The sequence below is a fragment of the Equus asinus genome, chromosome 7 (genome assembly GCF_041296235.1).
Source record: "Equus asinus isolate D_3611 breed Donkey chromosome 7, EquAss-T2T_v2, whole genome shotgun sequence".
Classification (NCBI taxonomy): Eukaryota; Metazoa; Chordata; class Mammalia; order Perissodactyla; family Equidae; genus Equus; species Equus asinus.
The window spans coordinates 51,102,329-51,108,328 of record NC_091796.1 but is presented as its reverse complement, the minus strand read 5'-3'; the positions used below and the strand labels follow the sequence as shown (position 1 = coordinate 51,108,328).

The 6,000-nt window shown below is 42.0% G+C and overlaps 1 pseudogene; it reads right to left on the bottom strand.

The window, feature by feature from the left end:
* Positions 1-4,058: 4,058 nt before the first annotated feature.
* On the bottom strand, positions 4,059-5,375 carry LOC106825894 (actin, cytoplasmic 1-like; annotated as a pseudogene).
* Between the last annotated feature and the right edge of the window lie 625 nt (positions 5,376-6,000).

Below are 6,000 nucleotides of genomic sequence, written 5' to 3'. Positions count from 1 at the left end.
TTAGAAGAAAAAGGACCAGAGGACAAGAGACAAAGTTGTCTAGGGTAGAGCCATTGCATGAACATATGAGTGAGCCCCAAGTGTGAAGATTTTTGTATCACATGTTAACACCTACCAAAAACATCTACTACAGAAGAGGCACTGACAAAACCACTTGGCCAGTTGAAGTTACACAGAACTGACGTGATGTGCACCTAGGGGAATGCTATGATGTCAGAGACGGAAGCTCTGTGTAGGCCCAACGGCAGGGACTCCCTCTTACCAAGACTGACTTAGTTACTGCTACCTCTGAATGTCTATCTTGTCAGCAACAGAGACCAACACAGAGCCCATGATACAGCTCTGTCCTTGGAGGAGACCAACTGGTCACTGGGTGGCAAATTGACTATTTGAAGCCCTGTCCATCCTGGAAAGGCCAGCACCCCATTCTCACAAGGATAGATACCTTGCCTTTCATGCCCACAGAGCCTCAACCAGCACCGCTATCTGGGGCTCATGGAATGCTTGATTCACAGGCACGGAATTCCACACACATAACATCTGATCAGTGAAGGAAATATAGGAGTGAACCCATGACCATAGGGTTACGAATTCACTGGTCATATCATGTACTGGACTACCCAGAGGCCTTCTAGAATGCTGGAACAGCCTTCTAAATGTACTACTGAAATGCTAGCTTAGAGAAAACTCTCGGAAGGGCTAGGGCCCCATCTTTCAAGACGTAACATATTAATGAAACCAGAGAGTCCTGTATGGGGCTACATCCCAAGAGGAAGGTTACAGGGGAGAGGAAATCAAGGGGTGGAAGCAAGCATTGCTCCACTTGTCATCACTCACAGTGACCCACTGGGGATTTTTTGCTTCCCATCCCCAAAACTCTGCAAGGTTAGAGGTTCTGTTCCCATAGGGGACACATTCTTGCTAAGGGACACAGCAAGAGTGCCATTGAACTATTGGTTACAGCTGCCACCAGGGTGCTTTGGACACCTTGTGCTCAAGGATGCAGGAGAGTATTGGAGCCACCATCATGGGAGGGACAAATGACCCTGCTCAGCAGGAGGAGCTGGAGATGTTTTTACAAAATGGTGGCAGAACCAAGCGATCCACTTGAGCACCACCTGGATATGCCCTTGCCCCACTGGAACTAGGAACAGATGGTTCAGTTTTGGGATGCAGCAACCCCAAAATGAGAAAGAAATGACTATCACGTGTTCAGTCCCTTCAGGTAAGAAGGCTTGAGTCACACTGCCAGGTTAGCCCACGTGATAGTTGAGGGGTCAAATGGGCAGTGGAGGAGGGAGAGGAAGAGTACCAGCTGTGGCCCTGAGATCAACCACAGCAACAGAGGCTGCTGCTCTTCCCACTAACCTCACTCTTGTGTTCCCTCCGAACAGCGCTCCCTGAACCTGTGTGAAGAAATAGATGTGTGTGGTACAAGGAACGAACTGTAGCAGCTATGAGGATATGCTTCACAGAACTCCTGCTACAGGGAGCATGTTGACTTTGGCTCAAGAACCCCCTGACAGCTTTTCCACACATTCTTCAGACCGCCCAGAGGCAAGGAAGTTTCCACCCAACCTTCTCTCCCTCCCTCTTCACTACTTTGGGGTCTGACAGCTCTCCCAGCCTTTCTCACCTCTCTCCCTATTTCCTTTCACATAACCTTTTCCCTTAACAAAATTCTTGCATGTTTAATCCCACCTTGGCTTCTGCTTCTGGAAGGACTAGGACTAACACAATTTATAAATTAAATTAGGAAGATTCTTTATGCTGTTGAGTCTCCCTGATGAAAAAGCATGGTATGTTTTTCTATCTGTTGAAGTCTTCTGTTGTGTTTTTACAGTTTTCTTCATACAACTCTTGCATCCTTTAAGTTTTTTCCTAGGTATTTGATCTTTTTTGTTGCTATTGTGAATGAATCTTCTCTTCCACTATGTTTTTTATACGGTTGTGATTTGTATATATGAGAAATATATTGACTTCTATTTGTTTATGTAACTTTTCATTAATTTATGACTTTTATTATTTGGTAGTTTTGTTATTGTTTTTGAGTCTCTTGAGTTTTCCAGTTACATAGCCATAATTCCTGCAAATAGTAACAGTTTTACATACACCTTCTCAGGTATTATGCCTCAAATTTTCTTCTTTTTGGGGCCAGCCAGGTGGCGCAGCAGTTAAGTGCACACGTTCGGCTTCAGCAGCCCAGGGTTCGCCAGTTCAGATCCCGGGTGCAGACATGGTACCACTTGGCAAGCCATGCTGAGGTAGTCGTCCCACATAGAAAGTAGAGGAAGATGGGCACGGATGCTAGCCCAGGGCCAGTCTTCCTCAGCAAAAAGAGGAGGATTGACAGCAGTTAGCTCAGGGCTAATCTTCCCCCCCTAAAAAAAAATTCTTCTTTTGTTTAATTGTATTGGCCAGTACATCAAATATAATATTACATGCTTATAAGAGTGGCCATCCTTGTCTTATTCCTAATTTTAATGGAGATGCTTCAAGTGTTTCCCCATCAATCATAATACCAGGTTTTGTGCTGAGTTAGATATGTTAAGGAAGTACCAATTTTTTTCCTATTTTGTTAAGCTTTTTTTCCTTAGTAATGGTTGTTGAATTTTATCAAATAAGCTTTAAGCATCTATGACATTGAATTTATTATTTTTCTCCTAGTATTTTCATGATTGTTTTCTTAACATATAAATACCCTTACATTCCTAGAATAAATTCCACTTAGTCATGATGTATTTTTCTTTTTCTCTCTTTCTTTCCTTTTTCTGTTGATGTGCTGCTGCATTGTATTTGCTAATATTTTATTTAAAATAATTTCTAATTTAATAATAATATCTAAAATAATTTTTATTTATTTTTGCATTGATATTCCTATGTGAGATTGGTGGTCTGATACATATTTTTTAATTCTTGTCAGGTTTAGTGTCAATGTTATAATCACTTTAGAGATAGACATTTTCCTTCTTTTTAAAATTTCTCTGGAAATAATATAAAAGTCTTAGAATTGTATGCTTTCAAGTTTGGCAGAATTCCCCATCTGAGTGTACTGCTTTTTGTGGGCTCTTTGACAACTTTACCTATTTCTTCTACAGAAATCAGTTTAAGTTTTTGTTTTTAATCTCTTCTATAGTTTTGGCAAATTATATTATCTTAGACACTTTTCTATTTTCACAGAATTTAATAAAGTAGTTTATTACAATTCCTTTTATTTTCTGGTTTTATAGTTATTTTCCCTTTATTATTTTTTTTTGCATATTTTCTCTCTTTTTCCTAAAATCAAATAGCTAATGGTTTCTCTATTGAATTAGTTTTTTGAACATAATACTTGTCTTTTTCTGTTTCTAACTTATTAGTTTTTGCTTTTTTCTTTACTAAGTAACTCCTTCTGCTTTCCTTCCATTTATTTTTGTTGTTTCTCCCCCTAACTTTTTAGGGTCTTAATTCTTTTTTCTTTACCGTAAGTATTTAAAACTATGAATTTTCCTCTGGGTTCCATAAGTTTTCGGTTTTTGTTTTTTTCTGGTTCACTGAAGCTCTTCATTTGCCTCGCACAGTGACGTTTTGCTGGCACCTCATGTTCTCACCTGGTAGTAGAAGAACAAAATTTGTTGTCATCTCTTAAATAATTGAGAATTGTGGACAAAAACTTTACATAAACTAAAAGAGTAAATAAATTTACAGCTGCAAATGCAAACCATTTTCCAATTCAAGTAACAACCCACAGTGTTCTGGTGGGAAACCATCAGCTAAGAAAGGATACTGGGTCGGAAGGCTTGGACTTTCCCAATCCTGTTAGACTAACAAGACAGAAATGACAACTGGTTCAAGAACTCTTACCAGTTTCTAGAGAAATCCTGGACTAGTCAGCTATTACACATTGATACCCTGCACAGATCAAGAAACTGACGGTCTCACAGATTCTCACCAAGCCAGGCAGTGACCAAGCCACATGTACTAAGGTTTCAAGCAAAGATATAGTCAGGATATTGAACATATACCAAGGGAACAGTTAACTTGGATACAACATCAAAGTTAGCAACCAGTTCTACAATCCAGTGCTAATATCAGATACAAGCTTCAAGGACACATTTCTTTTCAAAGTCTTATTTCAGTTTCATGAGGCTAGCATAAGGTGGCACAAAGCACACTTCCGAATTAACTCATGCAGCAAATGCTATGCACCAGCTCGCAGTCCATTTAGAAGCATTTGCAGTGGACAATGGAGGAGACCGACTCGTCGTCCTCCTGCTTGCTGATCCACATCTGCTGGAAGGTGGACCGTGAGGGCAAGATGGAGACCCGAATCCACACTGAGTACTTGCATTCAGGAAGAGCGATGATCTTGATTTTCATCGTGTTGTGGCTCAGGGCCGTGATATCCTTCTGCATCCTGTAAGTACCGCGGAAGCACACGGTGGTTCCACCAGGCGGCACTGCGTTGGCGGACAGGTCCTTCCGGAAGTCAACATCACACTTCGTGATGAAGTTGAAGGTGGTCTTGTGGATGTCATAGGACTCCATACCTAGGAAAGAAGGCTGGAGGAGCGCCTCTGGACACCAGAACCGCTAGTGATCACCTGACCGTCTGGCAGCGCACAGCCCTTCTCCTGGCAGGAGGAGGACGCAGCAGTAGCGATCTTCTGCGCGTAGCAGAGCTTCCCCTTGATGTCACTCACGATTTTCCCCTTGGTGGGGGTGGTGAAGCTGTAGCCACTCTCTGTGAGGATCTTCATGAGTTAATCAATCAGGTACCAGCTAGCCAGGTCCCGACTCAGGATAGTGTGGGGCAGGGCATAACCCTGGTGATGGGCACCATGTGGGTGACCCCATCCCTGGGGTCCGTGACAATACCAGTGGGGTAGCCAGAAGCATACAGGGCCAACATGGCCTAGATGGCCACATACAAGGCCCAGGTGTTGAAGGTCTCAAACATGATCTAAGTCATCTTTTCTCTATTGGCCTTGAGGTTCAGGAAGGCCTCAGTCAGCAGGTCAGCGTGCCCCTCCAGGGCAACGGTGCAGCTCGTTGTAGAGGTGCCAGATCTTCCCCATGTCGTCCGAGTTGGTGACAGTGTCTACTCCATGGGATACTTCAGTGTCTGGATGCTGTGCTTGCCCTGGGCATTGCCACCCATATAGCTTTCCTGCCCCATGCCCACCATGATACCCTGGTGCCAAGGCACCCAACATGGCTGTGGGGCATCATCCCCAGAAAAGCCAGCTTTGCACATGCCAGAGCCATTGTGGATGAGCAGCAATTTCTTCTTTCGTTGGTATCGGAGGAGTGGCTGGGGGAGGCAGAGGGCAGCTGGCTGCGGCCAGTTTCTTTACAAGTTTTTATATGTTGTTTTCATTGTCTACAGTTTCACTTAGTGGTTTCTCTTCATTCAAAGAATTGTTTAAAATAGTTTTAAATTTCCACACAGAGGGAGTTTTGTCCCCCTAACTTTTACTAATTTCTGATTATATTACTTTATGATCAGAGAATGCTAGCTTTACTATTTACTGTTTGTACTTTGCTAAGGTTTTTCTTTGTGGCCCAATAGTTTTTGTGAGTGTTCATGGGCAACTGAAAGGAAAGTGTATTCTCTTTTTATGACATATAATTTGATATATTATCAATCAGATTAGATTTACCTTATCAATTATATTACTAAATTTTCCATAATTTACTTATTTTTTATTTATTTGATTTTGCATAGACTGAGAAACAGAAAGGTTAAGTAATTTTACCAAGTTCTCAATAGTAAACGATGAAGTTCTTTAGTAAATGGCAAAACTGAATTCAAGCAGTCTAACTTCAGGACCTCAACTCTTAACTATTGTACCCTGCAGGCTTTCATGAGTATACATTCGATTTTTCTCTGTGTGGTACAGGTTGGGTGTCAAACCATTCAGTAGAAGGAGGAGAGATCTCCCAGGAGAACAACTTGAAATCAATAAAAAGGATTATGAGGACACAGGAGTTTGTGAAGCAATTTAGCAAGGTATCCAG